The sequence below is a fragment of the Anabrus simplex genome, chromosome 6 (genome assembly GCF_040414725.1).
Source record: "Anabrus simplex isolate iqAnaSimp1 chromosome 6, ASM4041472v1, whole genome shotgun sequence".
Classification (NCBI taxonomy): Eukaryota; Metazoa; Arthropoda; class Insecta; order Orthoptera; family Tettigoniidae; genus Anabrus; species Anabrus simplex.
Window position 1 is genome coordinate 9,936,707 of NC_090270.1, and position 26,477 is coordinate 9,963,183.

Consider the following 26,477-nt stretch of genomic DNA (forward strand, 5'->3'; position numbering starts at 1 on the left):
TTAACTTCAACATGTGATTAGAACATTGTCTGATGTGTTCAGATCACTAAACAACTAGAATTGAACACTGTACTCAATACAACACGTCGGGGGATAACAAGAAACATAACAAGACTAGAATCGAACACTGCACTCGATACAACATGTGATCAGAACATTGATTGATGTGTTCAGATCACTAAACAAGTAGAACCGAACACTGTACTCGATACAACATGTTAGGGGATACCTTCGTTCTAAGAAAATTAGATTGAAACATAACAAGACTAGAATAAAACACTACACTCGATGTCGTTAACCTTAACATGTGATCCGATACAACATGTTAGGGGATACCTTTGTTCTGAGAACACTAGATTGAAACATAGCAAGACTAGAATCGAACAATGTACTCGATACAACATGTGATTAGAACATTGTTTGATGTGTTCAGAGCAAAAGTACAACTTCAATGATTTACCTAGTGTAAAAATCAAAAACACACTGTGCACATATCGCGTAGCTATCTCGCTTAGTAAACGATACAACTTTAATGATTTGCCTGGTACGAAAATCAAAAACACACTGTGTACATATCGCATAGCTAACTCGGCAACACTTCAAATGATTTGCTTAGTACGAAAATAAGAAATCTATACCGCGCAGCTAACTCGTTCACCGCACTGCTATATGTCATGCGAAAATCAAGAAAGCACACTGCGTAGCCAACTCGCTCGGTCACACTGCAAATACATTACGATACGTTACTCTTTTTTTCTCGAAACACACACACATACACACACACGGATAAGAATGTTGCGAGATACCACATACTTACATGTTAAAAAAATAGGGGGTGAAAAAATCATAAATTATACGTACACATGTTGTCTCCTCCAAGTTGTAAGAAGAAATAGACGCAGTACTGCGAGTTTCCGCTATAGCTGGCGAACGGAAGTAGCATGATATCTCAGCAAAAAATACGCGTGAGCTTGCATTCACGCAATACAGACACAATGATGGATACCGCGATTCAAATCCTGGCAACTTATGCCGTCAAGAAGGGCATCCGGATAGATCATGCAAACATTCTCGCTACTTCGGGAGATAGCGGGTTCGAACCCCTACTGTCGGATGCCGTAAAAATAGCAAATGCTAGGCGAGGGACCTGCGCGATCGTCATAACGTGTAATTACATGATCTAGACGGATGCCCTTCCTGACGGCATAAGTTGCTAGGATTTGAATCGCGGTATCCATCATTGTGTCTGACTTGCGTGTATGCAAGCTCACGCGTATTTTTTTGCTGAAATATCATGCTACTGCCGTTCGCCAGCTATAGCGGAAACTCGCAGTACTCCGTCTATTTCGTCTTACAACTTGGAGGACACAACATGTGTACATATAATTTATGATTTTTTCACCTCCCTATTTTTTTAACATGTAAGTATGTAGTATCTCGAACATTCTTATCCGTCTGTGTGTATGTGTGTGTGTTTCGAGAAAAAAAGAGTAACGTATCGTAATGTATTTGCAGTGTGACCGAGCGAGTTGGCTACGCAGTGTGCTTTCTTGATTTTCGCATGACATATATCAGTGTATTTGCATTTACTAAGCGTCTTAGCATTGCGGTGAACGAGTTAGCTACGCGGTAGAGATTTTTTATTTTCATACTAAGCAAATCATTTGAAGTGTTGCCGAGTTAGCTATGCGATATGTACACAGTGTGTTTTTGATTTTCGTACTAGGCAAATCATTAAAGTTGTATCGTTTACTAAGCGAGATAGCTACGCGATATGTGCACAGTGTGTTTTTGATTTTTACACTAGGTAAATCATTGAATTTGTACTTTTTGCTCTGAACACATCAAACAATGTTCTAATCACATGTTGTATCGAGTACATTGATCGATTCTAGTCTTGCTATGTTTCAATCTAATGTTCTCAGAACAAAGGTATCCCCTAATATGTTGTATCGGATCACATGTTAAGGTTAACGACATCGAGTGTAGTGTTCGATTCTAGTCTTGTTATGTTTCAATCTAATTTTCTTAGAACGAAGGTATCCCCTGACATGTTGTATCGAGTACAGTGTTCGTTTCTACTTGTTTAGTGATCTGAACACATCAATCAATGTTCTGATCACATGTTGTATCGAGTGCAGTGTTCGATTCTAGTCTTGTTACGTTTCTTGTTATCCCCCGACGTGTTGTATTGAGTACAGTGTTCAATTCTAGTTGTTTAGGGATCTGAACACATCAGACAATGTTCTAATCACATGTTGAAGTTAACAACATCGAGAACAGTGTTCGATTCTAGTTGTTTAGTGATCTGAACACATCAATCAATGTTCTGATCACATGTTAAGGTTAACGACATCGAGTGCAGTGTTCGATTCTAGTCTTGTTATGTTTCAATTTGATCTTCTTAGAACAAAGTTATCCCCTGACATGTTGTATTGAGTACGGTGTTCAATTCTAGTCTTGTTATGTTTCAATCTGATCTTCTTAGAACAAAGGTAACCCCTAACATGTTGTATTAAGTACAGCGTTCGATTCTAGTCTTGATCACTTATGTAGTGTTCTGAACACACCAAACAATGTTTTAATCACATATTGAAGTTAACGACATCGAGTACAGTGTTCGATTCAAGTCTTGTTATGTTTCAATATGATCTTCTTAGAACAAAGGTATCCCCTGACATGTTGTATCGAGTACAGTGTTCGGTTGTACTTGTTTAGTGATCTGAACTCATCAATTAATGTTCTGATCACATGTTGAGGTTAACAACATCGAGTGCAGAGTTCGAGTCTAGTCCTGTTATGTTTCAATCTGATTTAATGTTCTAATCACATGTTGAAGTTAACGGCATCGATTTTAGTCTTGCTAGGTTTCAATCTGATCTTCTTAGAACAAAGATGTCCCCTGACATGTTGTATCGAGTACCGTGTTCGATTCTAGTTTTGATCACTTGTTTAGCGATCTGAACACATCAATCAATGTTCTAGTTACATGTTGAAATTAACGGCGTCGATTCTAGTCATGTTTCAATCTGATTTTCTTAGAACAAAGGTATCCCCTGGCATGTTCTAAACACATGTTGTATCGATTACCGTGTTCGATTCTAGTCTTGATCACTTGTTTAGTGATCTGAACACATCAATCAATGTTCTAATCACAGGTTGATGATAACAACATCGATTTTAGTCTTGTTATATTTCTTTCGTAATCCGCAAGTCTAAACATGCATAATAATGTTATCGCTGCACACTCCTGCCTTCGCGATGCGTGTTTGATAAAGCTATGGCTTGACAGAGGAGGAGGAGGAGGCGGAGGTGGTAGGGGAGGAGGAGGAGGAAGAGCAGGAGGTGGAGGAGGTGTCGTATAGTCTCCTTCAAGATAGTAGATGAGAGGTTAGGTTAGCGATTGCACTAATATTTAATGATGATAACTAACGGGATTTCAAATTATCCGTCACAACAATTCAAAGGAATAGCAGCACGGTGCTCTGTTGATTAAAGATGGCATCCAATAGAATTTCAAATTACCGCCACCACATGTTAAATGTATGTAGCTAGAGATAGCAGCACGATGCTCTGTTGAATAAAGATGGCGGATGATAGCTAACGGGAGTTTTTCAAATTATCCGCCACCACATGTTAAATGTATGTAGCTAAAGATAGCAGTAGCTTTGTTGATTAAAGATGGCAGATGACAGTAGACGGAATTACCCGCAAGATACCAGCACGGTTCTCTCATGATTAAAGATGGCGTATGTCAGCTGTCAAAAAAGCATGTAGATTTTAAATTTCCCACCACCGCCACCACGATAAGGTTTAGTACCGTAAAGATAGCAGCACTGAGGTAAGCGATGCAAGATGGCAGATAACAGCTGACGGAATTTTTCAAAATTATCCACTACCACATGTTAAATGTATGTACCTGAAGAGTGCGGCACGATGCTTTGTTGATTAAAGATGACAACTTGTCAAATAGAAATTTTCAAATTGTCCGCCACCGCATTTCAAAGGTATGTAGCTAAAGAGGGCAGCACGATGCTCTCTTGATTTAAAGATAGCTGCTGTCAAATAGAATGTTTCAAATTGTCCGCCTCAAAGGTAATTAGCTAAAGAGGGCAGCGTGATGCTCTGTTGATTAAGGATGGCGGATAACAGCTGTCAAAAAAAGCAAGTAGATTTGTTTCCAAACAACAGCACGTGGACTTTACCGTCACCACATTTCAAAGGTAAGTAGCTAAAGAGTGCAGCACGGTGCTCTCTTGATTAAAGATGGCGGATGACAGCTGTCAAAACAAAGCACGTGTATTTTTTTAAACAAGAGCACGTGGAATTTGCCACCACCACATAGAGGGCAGCACGGTGCTCTCTAGATTAAAGATGGCGGACGACAGCTTGGAGGATGACAGCTGTCAGAAATGCACATAGGTTTGTAAAGCACGTGGAATTTGCCGCCACCACATTTCAAAGGTATCTAGGTAAAGAGTGCAGCACTGGGGTTTGTGATGCAAGATGGCGGATGACAGCTGTTAGAAAAAAGCACGTGAGTTTGTAGAGCACGTGGAATTTGCCGCCACCACAAAGAGGGCAGCACTGTGCTCAATGATGGCTGCTGTCACGTGGAATTGCCTGCCACCACAGTTATCTAGCTAAAGAGGGCAGCACGGTGCTCAAAGTTGGCTGCTGTCAAAAAGCATTTTTGAAATTACCCGCCACAACATTTCAAAGGTAAGTAGCTAAAGAGGGCAGCACGGTGTTCTATGGATTAAAGATGGCGGATGGCAGCTGTCAAAAAAGCACGCGGATTTGTTTACCGATTCAAATCTCGTGCTAGTGAGGTTAAGTTGGTAGCACTAAGGTTTAGGCCCGCCGAGATGTCAGCACTGTCGATGACAGGTGACGAATTTGCAGCTACTGCGATAAAGAGGGCAGCACGGTGCTCTGTAGTTTAAAAATGGCGGATGACAGCTGTCAAGAAAGCACGTGGCTGTCAAAAAACACGTGGATTTGTTTACAAATTCAAATCTCGCGCTTGTAAGGTTAAGTTGGTAAAACTGAGGTTTAGGCCCGTCAAGATGGCAGTACTGAGGTTAGCGATGCGTTGTTGTCTCTCAAAAAGCAAATGGCTGTCAAAAACACGTGGATTTGTTTACCGATTCAAATCTCGCGCTAGTTACGTTAAGTTGGTACCACTGAGGTTTAGGCCTGTCAAGATGGCAGCAGTGAGGTTAGCGATGCGTTGTTGTCGATGACAGCTGCCAAAAAGCACGTGGCTTTGTTTACAAATTCAAATCTCGCGCCAAAATTCAAATTTCCCGCCAAAATTCACATTTCCCGCGGGAGGTGGAGGCCTCTCCCGAGAGCCCGAGGTGGAGATGGCGGCCGAATCCGCCTATTATACTACTATACACATGTCGCATGTTGCGCTCATCTTGCCGAAGAAGCACAATAACATTTGCGTTGTCGCGTATCAACTGCTTAGGCACACGGGAATAGGTTTGACACAAATAGATGCAATCAACATATTTATGCCGACTCATACTAAAGAATGCACGAATAACGTTATGCTGTTCTGTTGCGACATCATCAAAGATCATAAGATAATTAGGAAGCACATCGTCTGATGATGGTCCTTGCTCATGCGAATTAAATTTAAAATATCTTATTCCATCTTTAACTAGATCGTGCATTACAGTTTGTAGAATAGTATATAGCGGTTGATAGAGTGACTTTGCAAAAACGTAAATATTCTCGAAGCGTACACCATTTACAGAAGTAATAAGTGTGAGTAAAAGATTTGTTTTCCCGCATCCCGACGGGCCTGATATTATACATCGAACAGTAAAAGGAAACAACGTTCCATGACGTTTTCTTTTAGTTGTACTAGAAGTAGGTAAGAGATGTGGTACAATGTCGGTAACAGGTAGTGTGTCTTGCTGCTTTATAATCTTCATGATAACTGGATCATAAAGTACGTAATAGTAATATATATCAAACGGAACAAGAGGTAACCGTTAGTTTATGATTTGCTCTTGACAAGTAAAGTCGTGTACAGCATGGTGAAACAACGATATCCAAACGACATGAAGAATAAGAAGAAAGTAAAAACTGTTGGATGGAAAGATGTTATAAAGGCTGCGCAAAAAGCTATTCGAGGGAACACAATCCTCGTGTAGCTATTACTAAGGCATTACGCGCAGCAAGAGCGAGAATTTCTCCGAAGTGCAGAGCAATATTTAGTAAACGTGCACGAATTATTCCTGTGCCAAAACGAGGAGGATTTCTTCCTGAGCTGTTTGCTGGCCTAGCAGCTTTATGGTCATTGCTAGGTGGTGCTAGTGCTGTAGCGAGAACTGTCAAAGCTGTAGAAGAAGCGAAACAACAGTTGAAAGAAAGTGAACGTCATAACAAGACGATGGATGCAATTGCATTACGAGGCAAAGGTGTGAACATGAAGCTAGCGCCATACAAGAAAGGGCTTGGTATCTGCATTTCTCCATAAACGTCTACTGAATGCACTGCCACATCGAGCTCTAACGCATGATGACGTTTTTACGTTTGCTAAACAACTAGGAATTCATTATTTTCGAGTTGTGTATATGCGCGATCAACTACCCGCGCACCCACGTGAACGTGAAAGTGCCGTAATTAACTTGGACGACAGTCGTGGACCTGGAACTCATTACGTTGCTTATGTAAAACGTAAATCTAAAGTATGGTATTTTGATAGCTATGGAGACTTACCTCCTCCTTTTGAGCTCATACGTTATTTTGGAAGCAGTGCAGACATTGTTTACAATAAAAGCCGTGTGCAAAACTTTAATACACGCATGTGCGGACGATTATGTCTTATGTTCTTATATCAAACCCAGACAGTAGAGAAAGAGCATTAGTGTCTACGTGATGACGAACAGTGAAAGAACGTTTGCTGTACGTGGAGAAGGACCTGAAACAACCGTCTGTTTTAATCCGCCGATCGAACTTGGCTATCAGCCGCATAGTCTTGGACTAGTATCGTTTGAAAGCTACAATAAAATCTATAATGTGCGTGATGGTGTAAACAAGTTCTATTACGATGAGTATGTGCTAACTCTACCCTCAGGTAGTTATTCAGTAGACGATATTCACGACTATATTCAAAGTACGTTAATTGGTTAGTTTGGAGAAGAGAGATTTAGTAATCATAATTACAAGTTCGCAATCACTATAAGCAACATTACACATAAATGTGTTATTGAATCATCACTTAAGATTGACTTCAAATCACAACCTGATTCGATTGGACCATTGCTTGGATTATCATCAAGGGAGCTCCTAACCGAACGTACGTTACGAGTCTGATCATCCTATAACACTCTTCGATGATTATCATGTGAACATTACATGTAATATTATTACAGACTTGAATAGTAATCTACAACCTTCGCACGTCCTGCACGACTTTATTGTTACTATTTGTGAGAAACCAGCAGTAGTTCTTTATCATCCTGTGTCTGTAAAACACATTAGCAACATTACTCTTAGACTTGTAAATAAACATAACCAGCTTATTCATTTAGATCGGCACGCGTACGTAGCTTACAAACTACATCACAAACCAGTATGAAAAAACATCTATAAAACACGGTGTACATTCCAAAGACATACTACATGTGTGCAGAGACTCGTCGAGTTAACAGATACCCATAAGCAGATACTCCAAGATTTAGGATATACACTACTACAACAGAATGGAAGAAATGTTAGACATTACGAATACAGTAGAAACTCGTGAAGGTGTAGTACGAAGTGAGCTTCATTCCTGTCAACCTTTTACGTATGGATTAAATAACAATGATGAAATTCATTTTATTATTAATCAGCAAGATGTATACACCTTACCACATGAAAGCTACCTCTATATTGAAGGACGACTAGAAAAGTCGGATGGAAGTGGACCAAGCACATCACAACTAAACAACCATGCTGTAGCTTTTCTCTTTTCTGAAGCGCGATATGAAGTAAATAATGTTGAAATTGATCGAACGAAGAATGTTGGTATTACAAGTGCAATGAAACTCTACCCTTCTTTCTGTGATGAAGAAAGTAATCTTTTGCGGATGGCAGGATGGTGTCCAAAAGCTACTAACAACTGGATGATTAATGAGGATGGAACTTTTACGGGTATGTTATCACTGAAACATATTTTTGGATTCACAGAAGACTTTACACGTATTATAATCAACGCAAAACAAGAGCTTATTCTAATCCGTGATCGAAATGATTACAATTCTCTTAAAACAGTAGAAACACCAGTAGAATCGAAAATTACACTTCATCGTATACTGTGGAGGATTCCACATGTAACCTTATCTGATTGTGAAAAACTTCGATTGCTCAAGATTGTAGAAAATGATACACCATTACCTATACGTTTTAGAAGTTGGGAACTGCATGAATATCCTGTGTTACCACCTACAAACAAGCATAGCTGGGCTGTTAAAACATCACGTTATACTGAAATGCCCTTGTATATTATTTTTGGATCTCAGACGAATCGTAAATTCAATCACGAAAAAGATACCTCACTGTTTGATCACTGTAAATTAAGACACTTAAGAATATATCTGAACAGAATTACGTATCCCTACGAAAACATAGACATTAACTTTGAGAAAAATAAGTTTGGGATGCTCTATGACATGTTTTGTAAATTTCAATCATCGTATTATCAGAAAGAAGATCGTCCGCTATTTACACCTCAAGAATTTAAAACTAAAGCACCGATTGTAGTTATAGACTGCTCTTATCATGAAGAATCTATAAAAGAATCTCCAGTTGATATTCGTTTAGAATTTGAAACATATGAAAACATTCCTGCTAACACAGCAGCCTATTGTCTTATTATTCATATGAGTGATGTTACCTACCATCCACTAACGAATATTGTTACGAGACTATAAATAAGAATAGATCTTTATCATCATTAGTGTGTGCTTCGACATCGTACGCTATGGAACAAAACTGTAAATGTGCATGCTGTTTGCATGCTCATGCGCAACATCTTATTTATCTTACACGAGTGAGTGAGGCTATTAAGATGTTCTATAAACATAGATCGTCGATGCCAAAACATCTTATTCAATACTTACCACCAGGATTTTTATCTACGTACGCTGCCTCTTACGTACATCATTTTTGGGACATCCTTCCTCCACACAGTAAGATGTCGATCGAAGTAGCTTTATGCAGAACTTGTCAACGACATTACAAGCATCGAGGAGAAAATGGTGATGATGATTGGGATGGACCAAATCGGAGGATTGAACACTGTACACAGGGTATGAATGAACTTTCTCTAGTACCTCATGATGATGATGATGATGATTCCAAAAAGGAATAACAACAAGGTAAGAAGTGTATGATCTTCTCTGTAAAGCATAACATACTTAGTATAATATATTTCTAAATGTTTTTTTTAAATTTAAATGTTGCAGGAGGCATTTCAGAAGCATACGTTGTTAAGAAGCATACCAACCTTGTCAGCAGCAAAACGAATACTGTTGTATTAGATTGTAAGTAAATATTTAATCGCATTCAAAAATGTACTTATTGCATTCCTTTACACCGACTTACTCTTAAGAAAACGAACAAGTCTAAACATGCACGATGGCGTCATCACTGCAGCACGTGCTTACTCTAGCTCCCCCGATGTGTGATTAAACTTGTTCGAATTTGCCGCCACCACATTTCAACTAAAGAGTGCAGGTAAGCGATGTAAGATGGTGGTAGCTAAACATGGCAGCACGGTGCTCTGTTGATTAAAGATGGTAGGATAATACAGGGATTCGGCGGCCACCACCACCACCGGCTCCCAGAGGCCACCTCCACCACCACCACAGCCAGAGGCCTCCCAGATGCCTCCTCCACCACCACCACAACCAGAGGCCTCCCAGAGGTCTCCTCCACCACCCGCGGGAAATTTGAATTTGTAAACAAGGCCACGTGCTTTTTGACAGGTGTCAACGACAACAACGCATCGCTAACCTCAGTACTGCCATCTTGACGGGCCTAAACCTCAGTAGTACCAACTTAACCTAACTAGTGCGAGGTAAACAAAGCCACGTGTTTTTTGACAGACAACAACGCATCGCTAACCTCAGTACTGCCATCTAGACGGGCCTAAACCTCAGTAGTACCAACTTAACCTAACTAGCACGTGGTAAACAAAGCCACGTGCTTTTTGACAGCCACGTGCTTTTTTGACAGCTGTCATCCGCCAACCTTAAACTACAGAACACCGTGATGCCCTCTTTACCGCAGTAGCTGCAAATTCGTCACCTGTCATCGGCAGTGCTGCCATCTTGGCGGGCCTAAACCTTTGTGCTACCAACTTAACCTCACTAGCGCGAGATAAACAAATCCACGTGCTTTTTTGACAGCTGTCATCCGCCATCTTTAATCTATAGAGCACAGTGCTGCCATCTTTGGATACTTACCTTTGAAATGTGTTGGCGGATAATTTGATAAATGCTTTTCGACAGCAGCCATCTTTGAGCACCGTGCTGCCCTCTTTAGCTAGATACCTTTGAAATGTGGTGGCAGGCAATTCCACATGACAGCAGCCATCTTTAATCAAGAGAGCACCGTGCTGCCCTCTATGTGGTGGCGGCAAATTCTACATGCTCTTGTTTGGAAACAAATCCATGTGCTTTTTTGACAGCTGTCATCCGCCATCTTTAATCAACAGAGCACAGTGCTGCCCTCTTTAGCTACTTACCTTTGAAATCTGGTGGCGGATAATTTGAGAAATGCTTTTTGACAGCAGCCATCTTTGAGCACCGTGCTGCCCTCTTTAGCTAGATACCTTTGAAATGTGGTGGCAGGCAATTCCACATGACAGCAGCCATCTTTAATCAAGAGAGCACCGTGCTGCCCTGTATGTGGTGGCGGCAAATTCTACATGCTCTTGTTTGGAAACAAACTCACGCGCTTTTTTGACAACCGTCATCCGCCATCTTTAATCAACAGAGCACAGTGCTGCCCTACTTAGCTAGATACCTTTGAAATGCGATGGCAGCAAATTCTACGTGCTCTTGTTTGGGAACAAAGCCACGTGCTTTTTTGACAGCTGTCATCCGCCATCTTTAATCAACAGAGCACCGTGCTGCTATCATGCGGGCAATTTCATCAGATGTCATCCGCCATCTTTAATCCCCAGAACACCGTGCTGCCTTCTTTATAGCTACTACCTTAAGCATGTAGTAGCGGGCAATTTGAAAAGTTCTGTTAGCTATCATCCGCCATCTTTAATCAAGAGAGCACCGTGGTGCCATCTTTAGCTAGATACCTTTGAAATGTGGTGGCGGATAATTTGAAAAATGCTTTTTGACAGCAGCCATCTTTGAGCACCGTGCTGCCCTCTATGTGGTGGCGGCAAATTCTACATGCTCTTGTTTGGAAACAAACCCACGCGCTTTTTTTGACAGCCATCATCCGCCATCTTTAAGCAACAGAGTACAGTGCTGCCCTCTTTGTTATGGCGGCTAATTCCACGTGCTCTTGTTTGGAAACAAAGCCACATGCTCTTTTGACAGCTGTCACCCGCCATCTTTAACCAACAGAGCACTATGCTGCTATCATGCGGGCAATTTCGTTAGCTGTCATCCACCATCTTTAATGAACAGAGCACCGTGCTGCCCTCATGCGGGGCAATTTCGTTAGCTGTCATCCACCATCTTTAATGAACAGAGCACCGTGCTGCCCTCATGCGGGGCAATTTCGTTAGCTGTCATCCGCCATCTTTTAATGAACAGAGCACCGTGCTGCCCTCATGCGGGGCAATTTCGTCAGCTGTCATCCGCCATCTTTAATCAAGAGAGCGCAGTGCCGCACTCTTTAGTTGAAATGTGGTGGCAGACAATTTGAAAAGCTGCCAAGAGAGCATCGTGTTAGCATCTTTATTCTTCGACATGTGGTGGCGGCAAATTCCACATCCGCCATCTGAGAGCACCGTGCTGCGCTCTTGATCGTAGTAGCGGACAATTTAAAAACAAGCGATTAAGAATATAATCGAACACTGTACTCGATACAACATATGATCAGAACATCGATTTTTCTAAGAGAAAACAAGACTACAGTTTTGAATAGATTGCGTAAGATAGCTATTGTTTGCTTAGCTTCAACATGTGATTAGAACATTAAAACATAGCAATACTAGAATCGAACACTGCACTCGATATTGTTAACCTTAAGATATGATCAGAACATTAATTGATGTGTTCAAAACACTAGATAAGTGATCAAGACTGGAATAGAACACGATACGACATGTTTGAGAATACCTTTATACATATCGCGTAACTAGAGTGATTCATTTTTAGACTTGAACACATACTGCTGTTAAAAACCTATTACAACTAGAATCGCGTACTATAGTTCGATGTTGCAGAACACATCATTGCGAGACTAGAATCAAGCACTGTTTAGAAAAACAAAAAATTCTCTTCTCAACATACTTACTGAGCTGCTCTTCCTGCTCAGTGAAGGTACATCTCTATCGAACGTGCATTGCAAAAGCAAGATTGTAAAACATAACAAGACTAGAATCGAACACTGCAGTTGATGTTAACTTCAACATGTGATTAGAACATTAAATCAGGTTCAAACATAGCAAGACTAGAATCGAACTCTTCCTACTCTTTCAATGTACACCTCTATCGAACATGCATTGCAAAAACAAGATTGTAAAACATAATAAGACTAGAATCAATCACTGCACTCGATGTTGTTAACTTCAACATGTGATTAGAACATGAAATGTGATTAAAACATAGCAAGACTAGAATCGAACACTGCACTCGATGTTGTTAACCTTAACATGTAATCAGAACATTAATTGGTGTGCTTAAAACACTAGATAAGTGATCAAGACTAGATTCGAACACTGCACTCGATGTTGTTAACCTTAACATGTGATCAGAACATTAATTGATGTGTTCAAAACACTATATATGTGATCAAGACAAGATTCGAACACTGTACTCGATATAACATGTATTTAGAACATGTTAGGGGATACCTTTGTTCTAAGAAAATCAGATTGAAACATAGCAAGACTAGAATCGAACACTGCACTCGATGTTGTTAATTTTAACATGTGATCAGAACATTAATTGATGTGTATAACTTCCTTTACTTACTTTGCCAAGGTACATCTTTATCGAACATGCATTGCAAAGCGAGAGTGTGCAAGTTTAGACTTGAATACATACTACCTTTCAAAAAACATATATACACATACTATAGTGCGATGTTGTAGTACACTACATTGCAAGACTAGAATCAAGCACTGTTTAGGAAAAAAATCTCTTCTCAACATACTTACTGTGCTAGACGATAACATACTTACGAATTTAACAACATCTTCTTTCTTGCTCTTATTCTCCTTCGAGAGGAAGGAGTAGGAGGAGAAGGTAATACTTAATCTAAAACAAAAGAATATGCTAATTCTACAGTATTTATTTACATCTTGTATGTACTAGTTTTATCATGAATGATTTTACTTGTAGTGATGTTTGCGTACTTTTGCTTTCTCGATGTAATTCTTGTATGTACATGCTTTTACGCGTCAGTAAAACTAATAACACAAGATTTGTTCTCTATGCCGCGATATACAATGAAAATAGAACGTTGATTTAGTTCTTCTATTTCCAAATCAGTTAGCACGCTAAATCTATTAGGTAAAAAAACTTGAAAGTCTTTGCAGACACATAAAATCCTTTCTCCAAATTTCGTTTTTCATCTTCGTAGTGAAATGATTTTAAATTGCTCATTTAGCGGTAGACTTGTTAGCGGCTTGGTAGTTCTAGATGAAATATGACCTAGCTGGTTAATCTTCTCCATGGTTTTTCTAAAAAGAACAAATATATAAATGTAGCGTTAGCACTTGCATCACACATAGTAATAATAGGATATAAAAGGGTAAGTGTGCTAGCCTAGTGTTACGATGTTCGGAAGAAACCAAGTTTCAACCTATAGAGGTCAGACATTGCTGAAAGTTTGAAATTATAAGATTAACCTCTTCTACAGCATGAAAGATTGAAGAGAACAACTGTAACGTTCCAGACGTTACAGTGTAATTATGTTAATTTTATTATGTGTAATTAATTCAGGAATTTAACGTCATGATATTTATTTTGGTATGTAATTGTATTATAATTCATGTTTAATCATTTGCTCACTATCATTTCATTACTTTGTAACTACGACTTATAAACGAGGGCTGAATATCCTAATATTCACTTAGATTCTTGCGACAGTTGGTTAAAATTAACTTGCAGTAGATTTCAGTTATCTTGCCACATCACCGAGGAGGAAGGAAGGACAAATTTAGACCCCAAGTTCTGAGAAATGCGAGCACGTGTTCACGCGTCCTAACGTAAGCTACCGTATTTCGACCAGAATTATTCGAACTGATCAACGCCTATATTTTCAAAGGAGCGTCATGTTGCCATGGATACTGAGTGAAAGGACGAATAGAAGAACAGTTGATATCATGGTTTTGGCCCGTCAACTCTAATATCTAGAGTGGGGAGAGAAGTGTCATCTGATTGGACCACGTGTAGCGGCCTGTAATTAGCGCGAGAGAAAGTTATAAAAGGGCGTGTTGGAGCTCCTGGAGGGTCTCTCTACAACGTCTTATTCGCTTCTGCGAGTCTCTCTACATTATTCTACGAGTTATTCTACAGCTTCTACTTGATTTTCTACTTGATTCTGCGTCTCGATACTTAGAAATTCTGAATGAGGGGTATAGCCACTCTCATGAGGAAGTACGTACAGCACGGCTATAAGACCGGTTTGAACCAGTCTAAGTCAATAGATAGTTTTAATCTAGATAGAAATGAAACTTCCTAGAACATTTTCAGTAAAGTTGGAAGGATTCTTAATTGAGTATCCTCTCCATATAACCCAAGGTGGTTCTTCTAACTGTGACATAGGGCTTATCTCCAATCTATGGGATAAAGCATAATAGGGAGTGTTAGTTTTGAAGTCATCTTCCAATTAGTGGTGGATGCAATTGGCAAGGCAGGAATGGTACTGAGCTGCAGATGAAGAGATATCAAAGACGACCGTTGATGTTCCCGCTACAAGGATGGAAGCTTTCCAAGGACCAGCAGAACAAGACGACATGGTGAGCAAGCGAGTTAAAGATATTGCAAGTTTTCGCGAAGTAGAGTCATTCAATTTTTTATTAAATTCATTTTCGATGTTAAATTCAGTTCTCGTTAAACCGTCGTCATTCATATTAAATATAATAAATAGTATTTTTCTAGTTCACTTTCATTAATCTGCCTTAATTAGCCTTTTGATTTCTAATTCTCCTGCTTAATGATTAGTGCACTGTCACCTCACCCCTGTGATAAGAGTCTGTCCAAGCTTGATTATAAATTTTATCTTTAAGTCCTCAACTTAAAGATTGGCGCCCTTTGCTTGCTTGGATGCATTTCTCATTTGATGATTGTTCTCCGAGAGGGGAAGTCACATAAATGCCGCTCCAACGTGTGGCGAGAAAATCATTAAGTACGGAGCAGTTAATAACAGTAACAATATCAGAATTCGTATTGTGGGCAAAATTTGGATATCCACGTTTCATTAAGAGTGTTTGATTGTGGGAAGGATCATGGCTGATCAGACGAAAGAGGAGAGGATGTTGCGCAGTGGACGGGCGATAAAAGGCAATAACGTATTGAGTTCAGAGGATGAGTTGTGTAGTCTAGTAGAGGAAATTGAAGATAGAAGTGTAAGTAGTATGGAGAGTGAAGGCAAGCAGAAAGAAGTCAGTATGGAGTCAGATGATAGTAGGATGGGGGGCGAAGCGGAAGTAAACACTAACAATGAAAGTAATAATAATGATCAGTTAATGGGAATGATGCCGTTAATGTTAAGTAAGATAGAGGACAGTAAAAATGAGCTTAAAAGTGAATTAGAACAAACTAACACTAAAATTGAGAATATTAAATATGAACTTAAAGAACAGTTAGAGCAAACTAAAGCTGAATTAAGCAGGGAGATGAGAGAAAATAAGGAGGAAGCGAATCGGAGAATGGACGAACACAGTAGGCAGTTACGCGATCTGGTGGTAAAAAATGAACATTTTAATAAGCGATTAGAGGACCAGGAAAGTGAATATGTACGGCAAGGGAAAAAGGTAGAAGAAAAGTTTGCGGAACAGAGAAGTGAATTCCTGGAATTAATGGGGAAGGAAAACAACTCTACTAGGGAGGAAGTAATGAGGCAGGTCACTAGTATTGATAAGAGAGTTGACACTCAAAGAGGAGAAATACGGATATTTAAAGACCACGTCCAACAAGAGATTGACACGGTAAAGCTTAGAATAGAAGATAAGACCCGGGCAAGTGAAGAAAGGTTTGCGATAGCTGAAGAGAATAAGATTGAAATTAGGACATTGAAAGAGAAGCAGGTTAATTTGGAGAGAGAAATTGATAGGAGAGACAGAGATGTAGAATGCCGGATGGAGAAAGCAGAAAATCAGTTAAAACAGGTGGCAAAGGATAAACAGGTTTTCACGGGAAGGCAATGTCTAGGAAATAGCTACATTAGGGAAATTGAACTACCTAAATTTAATGGGAAACAAACGAACCCGCTAGATTTCCTAAAGATGATAGAGAAACGGTTTGAAAAGCGTCTAGAGGAAGGGTCAATGGACTGGGAAGACGTTATGGAAAATATTGACCATGCTTTTGTAGGAGAAACTCGGTCTTGGTTCATGGTATATAGGCAAACGATGACGAACCTGAAAGAATTCAGAAATAAATTTAGAGAGAAATTCTGGAATGAAGCGATACAAGCTAGGGAGAGAGAAAGGGTGGTATTTGGGAGGTACAAACAGCATGAGGGAGTTACTATGACCGAGTACTTCCTGGCACATGTCATGATTTGTCAGAACTTAGATGGTATAACAGAAGGGTCTGATGTAGTAAGACTACTTTTGAGACATTTTCCGGACAGGGTGAGAGAAGCGGCCTGTATGCAAAAAGTTGGAACTATACAGGAGATGGAGAATCTACTAGGCAGTTTTGATGCTTTAGGTAACCTTAGAAGTAGAACGGAGAATATTCAGAACTTTAGTCATCACAACGGAATGAGACATAACGGTAGTACACAGAATCACGAAGCTCGCAATCAGTTCAGACCTCAGCAGAACAGCAGGAGAGGAGCATCTGAATATAGGACAGGAAATTCCCAACGGAGGCCAGAGCAATGTACTAATGAGTCCAACGTCAATACACAAAGGGAACCTTTAAACTAACTAGAGGCTGTAATGATAGGTCAGAATTCCAGCCTAGTAAGAAGGTAGCGAAGTGTCTTGCCATGAAAGTGTTACCATATGACCTCGATGTTAGAGACGATTTGTTGTATGAACCCGAGCAGAATAATGGAGATTCAAGTAATAAAGTAGTCAATCCCGTTGTTAAATTGAAAGTCTGGGGGGCGTGGGTTAAAGTTTTGATTGATTCTGGTAGCCAAATATCATGTATTAGTTCTCAGTGGTATGAGTCATTAGTGAAACAGGGTATTCAGTTGGAGGAAATGCCTGTTAAGTCTACTTTCATCATTACGGCTGTTGGAAAGAGGTCTAAGCAAATTTGTAAACAAGTAGCTGTCCCGATCTGTATTAATAATTTTATTAGCGTTCAGATATGTTTGGTAATTCCGCATTTAATATTTGATCTTATCTTGGGATCTGACTGGTTAACGTTAAAATTGGCTCAGTTAAATTACAATGATCTAGTGCTAAATTTGAGGTGGAATAATGAGGATATTAAGGTCAAGTTTGAGGAGGAAATTCAGAGGAAAACGGAAGTTAGTACAGTGTGGAGAATGAGAGAGGTTTCTAAAGTTAATGAAGAGGCTAGTGAGGGCCTGAAGTTGTGTCAGTTGTGGATTCATGAGGATAAAATATGTGGCTTGAAAGAAGCCGTAAGTAAAAATGAGTTGAATGAAGTCCAGAAGGATAAGTTATTTGAAGTGTTATGTGAACACGTGGAGATTTTCTCCGAGAAACCTGGTGTTACCCATCTGTATGAACATTCTTTTTCTGTGCTGGATAAGACTCCATTCAGCGGACCGCGATATCCGATACCACACAAATATGCAAAAGCCGTAGAGGATCAAATTCAAGCTATGTTAGCAGACGATGTGATTGAATTATCAAACAGTCAATACGTTAATCCCTTAATTGTCGTGCCTAAGTCTGATGGATCAATACGTTTGTGTATTGATGGCAGGGAGATGAACCGACGTATTGGTGCTGATCAGTTGAGATCACAAACCATTGAAGAGTTGATACAGAATTTTCAGGGTAAGAGTTGGTTTTCTACGTTAGATCTTAGGAGTAGTTTTTGGCAGATACCTTTAAGATCAGAAGACAGGCCTCTTACTGCTTTCAGCTATAAGCATAGTTTGTACCAATTTAGGCGTGTTCCTTTTGGGACCCGTACGAGTTCGGCAGCTCTTATTCGCGCACTTAGTATTGCCTTGGGAGATGATACTGGAGATTATGCTACTATTTATATCGATGATTTGGTTATAGGATCTAGTACCTTTGAAGAGCACTTGGACCACTTGGAGAGGGTTTTTCTAAATTAGAGTATGCTGGTTTTACTCTGAAACTTGACAAATGTGTTTTCAGTAGACGAGAGGTGACTTTTTTGGGGCACCGTGTATCGGCAATGGGAGTGACGCCTGAGAGCACAAGAATTGAAAAAATATTGAATACTACGACACCTAGAAATATTAAGGAGCTCAGATCGTATATTGGTGTATGTAATTTTTTCAGACGATTTGTAGTGAGATTTGGTAACTTACTAGAGCCATTTAGAGAACTATTGAAAGCTGGCAGTAAGTGGGAATGGACACAAGATCATGATAGAGCTTTCCTAAAATTAAAAGAAGGATTCAGGCAGGCGGTTGTGTTGAGATACCCCATGCCCGATAGGAAGTATGTGTTGCTGACGGACGCATCTCACTGTGGTATCGCTGGTGCACTATGTCAAGTAGATGATGATGGTAATTTAGGGATTGTGTCTTTAGCTTCCAGAGGTTTAAGTGCTGCGGAAAAGCGTTATACTATAACGGAACTTGAATTCCTAGCTATCGCATACTCCCTGAGTAAATTTAGGATGTATGTTTTAGGTACCGAATTTGAAATTAGGACGGATCATCATGCTCTTTCTTTTGTATCCAAGTGTAAATTATCATCTAACAGAGTTAGTAGATGGATACTCGCCCTACAAGAGTATGATTTTAAGGTAACTCACATTAAGGGAAAGAATAATGTCCTTGCTGATTTATTGTCACGTGATCCGAAGTTGAGCGAAGAAGGTAGCCTTCTAGAGCCACGTGAGGGCATTATTATATGTACATGTCTGTCTAAGGAAAATGAAACTGCTCTAAATAGACTACGTAACCTATTGGTTGAACAGTCGGTAGACGAAGAATGTCGGGAACCTTTGTCTGTACTTCAGGGAGGAGAGCAGCTTACTGTGTCGCATGGTAGGCACACGTACAAACTGGTTAACGGGTTTCTAGCCAGGAAATGTGGCGAGGATCTCTGGGGGATTTGTGTACCCAAAGCGCTACGTGTGGAATTGATTTGGTTTATCCACAAGGAATTAGGACATTTTGGAGCTAATAAAGTTCTGTATGAGATCCGACAGAATTTTATATGGGACAAGATGGGAAGAGATATAAGAAAAATTCTTTCCACTTGCGATCTGTGTCAGCGTAGCAAAGTTCCTAACCGCTATTTAGAAGGACCTCGTCAGGCAGTAATCTCAGAAAGACCTGGTGACTTGGTGTGTACTGATTTATTTGGACCTGTGGTAAAGGGACAGTTCGGCTTCCAATATATTTTAGTCATTATTGATGCCTTCTCGAAATTGGTCAGATTATACGGTATGAGAAAAGCCACTGGAAAATCTTGTAGTCGTATAATCAAAGAGAAGTATGTCCCTGAATTAGGTACTCCTCGTAGAATATTATCAGACAGTGGACCGCAATTTATTTCGAGAAAATGGAAGTCCATAATTAGAGAGCTAGGTATTACACAGGTTCATTCATCTATTAGATACCCTCAGGGTAATATGTGTGAGCGCGTTATGAAAGAGTTATCTCGCAGGTTTAGATGCTTAGTGTTCGATAAGCATACAGCCTGGGTGGCTCATTTATCCCGCATAGAGACATGGATCAATGCTGTTCAACATGAAAGCACGAGATTGACGCCGTCACAAGTTCATTTTGGTTGTAAGCCTCAGAATGAACTAGTGAGAGTGTTAGGTTTGCCTGAGGAACCACCTCGTAATGCTGAATTTTACGTCCGACTGGCACGGGAGAACCTGATTAAATCTGGAGATAAACGTAAAAGGCAACAGAAACGTAAGGTACGGGATAACTTTGAGGTAGGTGATATGGTTTTGGTGAGAGTTCCCATGTTGTCAAACAGTGAGGATAAGGTAACGAAGAAATTTTTTCTTTTATATCAAGGCCCGTATAAAGTACATAGAAAACTTGGACCCTGTGCTTACAAGTTAGCGGATGGCGAGAGCGTAATGAATGGTTCATATAACATTAGTAGTTTAAGGAGATACCTGTCGGGTGAGGTGGCTGAACCGGATTGTGAGATATAGGTCAGTAACTCGGGGAAGTTGCTACTTGTTATGTCAGACTACGAGCGGTATGTGTTTACGTCTCAATTGTGGTGGTATTTCCTAGTTGTGTTTGAAAACAAGGAAAGTGTTTGTGTGGCGGTAGATTTACGCTTGTTCATTGACGATAGATCATCTGTTTTCCGTATGTGAGGCCATGAAATTTTATATATATTTGTTTTCTGAGATGTTACATAAGGCTAATTAAAGCTGACGACGGCAAATAATTAATTTTCCCGTATGTGCATTTCTAACTTGCAATAGTTTTACCGTGAGCTTAAATCACGTGTGTATTTGTGTGAAGTGTATTACATCCTGCTTCAAGATAGGGTTGAAACATTCGAAAGAGTGATAAAAGTGTAAATTGTTTGTATCATATGTTTTCAATTTTTTTAATGTAAAAGATTGGAAGAGAACGTGTTACTGCTATCTAGCAAAGAATGTCGGAGAGATGGGGAGGAAAAGGACAAATAGACACTCGGCAGAGTTCGTAATCTGAATTGTATATATTATGTTATATTCTCTAGGGTAATCTTGTTTTTTCTTACAAAAGTGAAAAGTTGCTCATGATGGGCAGAACTTAGCATCTAAACCTCAAGATGAACTGAAATAACAGACAGTCGCAATGGGAAGCAGTCTAAGAGAGATATGGAAAGAGTGAGATATAATTAAGTGTATGAAAATACTGTCGCTCGTTATGGGCAGGTAATAGAGGTATTTCAAGTCAATGTGGGAGTAAGTGTGTGAGTTCTCAACTCATGTAATATTTGTTAAGAACTCATGGGGGCGTATGTAACGTTCCAGACGTTACAGTGTAATTATGTTAATTTTATTATGTGTAATTAATTCAGGAATTTAACGTCATGATATTTATTTTGGTATGTAATTGTATTATAATTCATGTTTAATCATTTGCTCACTATCATTTCATTACTTTGTAACTACGACTTATAAACGAGGGCTGAATATCCTAATATTCACTTAGATTCTTGCGACAGTTGGTTAAAATTAACTTGCAGTAGATTTCAGTTATCTTGCCACATCACCGAGGAGGAAGGAAGGACAAATTTAGACCCCAAGTTCTGAGAAATGCGAGCACGTGTTCACGCGTCCTAACGTAAGCTACCGTATTTCGACCAGAATTATTCGAACTGATCAACGCCTATATTTTCAAAGGAGCGTCATGTTGCCATGGATACTGAGTGAAAGGACGAATAGAAGAACAGTTGATATCATGGTTTTGGCCCGTCAACTCTAATTTCTAGAGTGGGGAGAGAAGTGTCATCTGATTGGACCACGTGTAGCGGCCTGTAATTAGCGCGAGAGAAAGTTATAAAAGGGCGTGTTGGAGCTCCTGGAGGGTCTCTCTACAACGTCTTATTCGCTTCTGCGAGTCTCTCTACATTATTCTACGAGTTATTCTACAGCTTCTACTTGATTTTCTACTTGATTCTGCGTCTCGATACTTAGAAATTCTGAATGAGGGGTATAGCCACTCTCATGAGGAAGTACGTACAGCACGGCTATAAGACCGGTTTGAACCAGTCTAAGTCAATAGATAGTTTTAATCTAGATAGAAATGAAACTTCCTAGAACATTTTCAGTAAAGTTGGAAGGATTCTTAATTGAGTATCCTCTCCATATAACCCAAGGTGGTTCTTCTAACTGTGACATAGGGCTTATCTCCAATCTATGGGATAAAGCATAATAGGGAGTGTTAGTTTTGAAGTCATCTTCCAATTAGTGGTGGATGCAATTGGCAAGGCAGGAATGGTACTGAGCTGCAGATGAAGAGATATCAAAGACGACCGTTGATGTTCCCGCTACAAGGATGGAAGCTTTCCAAGGACCAGCAGAACAAGACGACATGGTGAGCAAGCGAGTTAAAGATATTGCAAGTTTTCGCGAAGTAGAGTCATTCAATTTTTTTGTTAAATTCATTTTCGATGTTAAATTCAGTTCTCGTTAAACCGTCGTCATTCATATTAAATATAATAAATAGTATTTTTCTAGTTCACTTTCATTAATCTGCCTTAATTAGCCTTTTGATTTCTAATTCTCCTGCTTAATGATTAGTGCACTGTCACCTCACCCCTGTGATAAGAGTCTGTCCAAGCTTGATTATAAATTTTATCTTTAAGTCCTCAACTTAAAGATTGGCGCCCTTTGCTTGCTTGGTTGCATTTCTCATTTGATGATTGTTCTCCGAGAGGGGAAGTCACACAACTATTTATCAATAGACTAAAGTTGCTATGTTCGGAAGAAACCAAGTTTGAACCTGTACAGGTCACACATTGCTGTGAGTTTGAAATTATAAGATTAACCTCTTCTACAGCATGAAAGATTGAAGAGAACAACTATTTATCATTAGACTAATGTTACGACGTTCGGAAGAAACCAAGTTTCAACCTATAGAGATTAGACATTGCTGTAAGTTTGAAATTATAAGATTAACTTCTTCTATGGCATGCAGATTAAAGAAAATAACTATTTATCAATAGACTAAAGTTACGATGTTCGGAAGAAACCAAGTTTCAACCTATAGAGGTTAGACATTGCTGTTAGTTTGAAATTATAAGATTAACCTCTTCTACAGCATGAAAGATTGAAGAGAACAACTATTTATCATTAGACTAATGTTACGACGTTCGGAAGAAACAGAGTTTCAACCTATAGAGATTAGACATTGCTGTAAGTTTGAAATTATAAGATTAACTTCTTCTATGGCATGCAGATTAAAGAAAATAACTATTTATCAATAGACTAAAGTTACGATGTTCGGAAGAAACCAAGTTTCAACCTATAGAGGTTAGACATTGCTGTGAGTTTGAAATTATAAGATTAACCTCGTCTATAGCATGAGGATTGAAGAGAACAACTATTTATCAATAGACTGAAGTAACGATGTTCGGAAGAAACCAAGTTTCAATGTATAGAGGTCGGACATTGCTGTAAGTTTGAAATTATAAGATTAACCTCTTCTATGGCATGCAGATTAAAGAAAATAAAAATTTATCATTAGACTAAAGTTACGATGTTTTAGAAGAAACCAAGTTTCAGCCTGATGAGGTCAGACATAGCTATGTGTGTTTGAAATTATAAAATTAACCTCGTCTATAGCATGAGGATTGAAGAGAACGACTATTTATCATTAGACTAAAGTTACGATGTTCGGAAGAAACCAAGTTTCAACCTATTGAGGACAGACATGGCTGAAAGTTTGAAATTATAAGATTAACCTCTTCTATAGCATGTCGATTAAAGAGAACAACTATTTATCAATATACTAAAGTTACGATGTTCGGAAGAAACCAAGTTTCAACGTATAGAGGTCGGACATTGCTGTAAGTTTGAAATTATAAGATTAACCTCGTCTATAGCATGAGGATTGAAGAGAACAACTATTTATGATGAGCTTAAAGTTACGATGTTCGGATGAAAGCAAGTTTCAACGTATAGAGGTCGGACATTGCTGTGAGTTTGAAATTATAAGATTAACCTCTTCTATGACATGCAGATTAAAGAAAATAACTATTTATCAATAGACTAAAGTTACGATGTTTTAGAAGAAACCAGGTTTCAGCCTGTTGAGGTCACACATAGCTATGTGTGCTTGAAATTATAAAATTAACCTCGTCTATAGCACGAGGATTGAAGAGAACGACTATTTATCAATAGACTAAAGTTACGATGTTCGGAAGAAACCCAGTTTCAACGTATAGAGGTCGGACATTGTTGTGAGTTTGAAATTATAAGATTAACCTCGTCTATAGCATGAGGATTGAAGAGAACAACTATTTATGATTAGCTTAAAGTTGTTCGGAAAAAACCAAGTTTCAACGTATAGTGGTCAGACATACCTTAAAATCTTCGCGCTGCAAACTGTTACTCGGATGAATAAAATGCGTACTTTCAAGCCTGTAACTCGAATGATAATATTCTAGTTGTACCTAAAAAAGAAAAGAACAAACATATGAATGTAGTGTAGGGTACATCAGCTAACCTAGCTATCTTTACAACTCAAAGTTCGAAAACATACCTTAAAAATGCGCGTGCTGCAGACTGTCAGTCGGATGAATAAAATGCGTACTTTCAAGCCTGTAACTCGAACGGTACCTAAAAAAGAAAAGGACAAACATATATGAATGTAGATGTCTATTACCTAGCGTAGAAGTTGCTTTGCAAACAGTAACTAACAGTTCTAGCTTACCTTAAGATAAAGGCTGAAGAATAATATTCACAGCAGACAGTACTTAGACGGGAGATGTACACGTAATAATCGCATACAGAGAACTGTGAGCGCTTCACTCAGACTGCAGCGAGCAAATATGCTGCTTGTTACCAAGCGGATGTGAAAGTCGCTGACAACTGCAGTACAGTTGGAACTAAATGTTTATGCAACAAGAGCTCTCCTGAGGGTCTTACGCTGAGTTCCGCAGGCTGATGTATTTAAGCTGGGATCGTGCCTGCTGTTGATGCCGAGGTGTCAGAATTTAAGAGTTCTGTAGCGGATCGAGCCTTGGAAAGTTAGCGCGCGATCCTCGACCTCTGGTCTTAAACGGGAGGGTACTAAGCTACATCCGCGGTATTCCTTACCTGTAGGCACTTAAAGGTATTGAGCTAAAACTACATTTAGCTAGATCATGTAAGTACACGTTATGACGATCGCGCAGGCCCCTCGCCTAGCATTTGCTATTTTTTTACGGCTTCCAACAGTAGGAGTTCGAACCCGCTATCTTCCGAAGTAGCGAGAATGATTGCGGGTACAATAGTGTTGAGGGTGATTCATTTGTCGGATGGAGGTGATAAGCCTTGTGCAGGCTTCTTCGGTAGGAGTAGGCTATGTGTCGGTACCGGGACATCTAGTTATAAAACCCGCTACAACTGATTTGTCGCGTATACTGCGATTTAAAATCCTAGTCAGGAAGGGTAACCGGTCGTAAAACTATGGTGTATGATCTAAGAGGCGGGGTGTGCAAAAAAGCCAGCATTAAGTAAGGGCTGTTGATAGGGGGCGTTAAACCTTGTTCAGACTCCTTCGAAAATGATTGTGAGTTTAAGACGTTGATGGTGATTCATCTGTCGGATGGAGGCAATAAGCCTTGTGTAGGCTTCTTCGGTAGGAGTAGGCTATGTGTCGGTACCGGGATATCTAGTTATAAAATCCGCTATAACAAATTTATAGCGTATACTGCGATTTAAAATCCTAGTCAGGAAGGGTAACCGGTCGTAAAACTATGGTGTATGATCTAAGAGGCGGGGTGTGCAAAAAGCCAGCATTAAGTAAGGGCTGTTGGTGGGGGCGGTAAACCTTGTGCAGGCTTCCCCGAAACTGATTGTGAGTACAAGATGTTGAGGGTGATTCATCTGTCGGATGGAGGTGTTAAGCCTTGTGCAGGCTTCTTCGGTAGGAGTAGGCTATGTGCTGGCACCGAGTTTTACCCTCTCCCTACGGTAGTATATTACATTCTTAGGCAGTTTCGAGGGTGTGCAAAAAAGCCAGTATTAAGTAAGGGCTGTTGATAGCGGGTGTTAAACCTTGTACAGGCTCCTTCAACAGGAGAAGCCTACATGCCGGCGCCGTGCAGGCTCTTTCGATAGGGGTAGGCTATATGCTGGTACTGTGTTTTAACCTCTCCGTACAATCATAATATTTTATGTTAGGAACTTACACGAGCTAAATGCTACTCAGCTAAGAAGACGTTCCGTGAGTTACAAGTAGCTTATCAGCACGCAGTGTCACCGTTCAAGGTTAGAGCAGCCGGAAGATGCGTG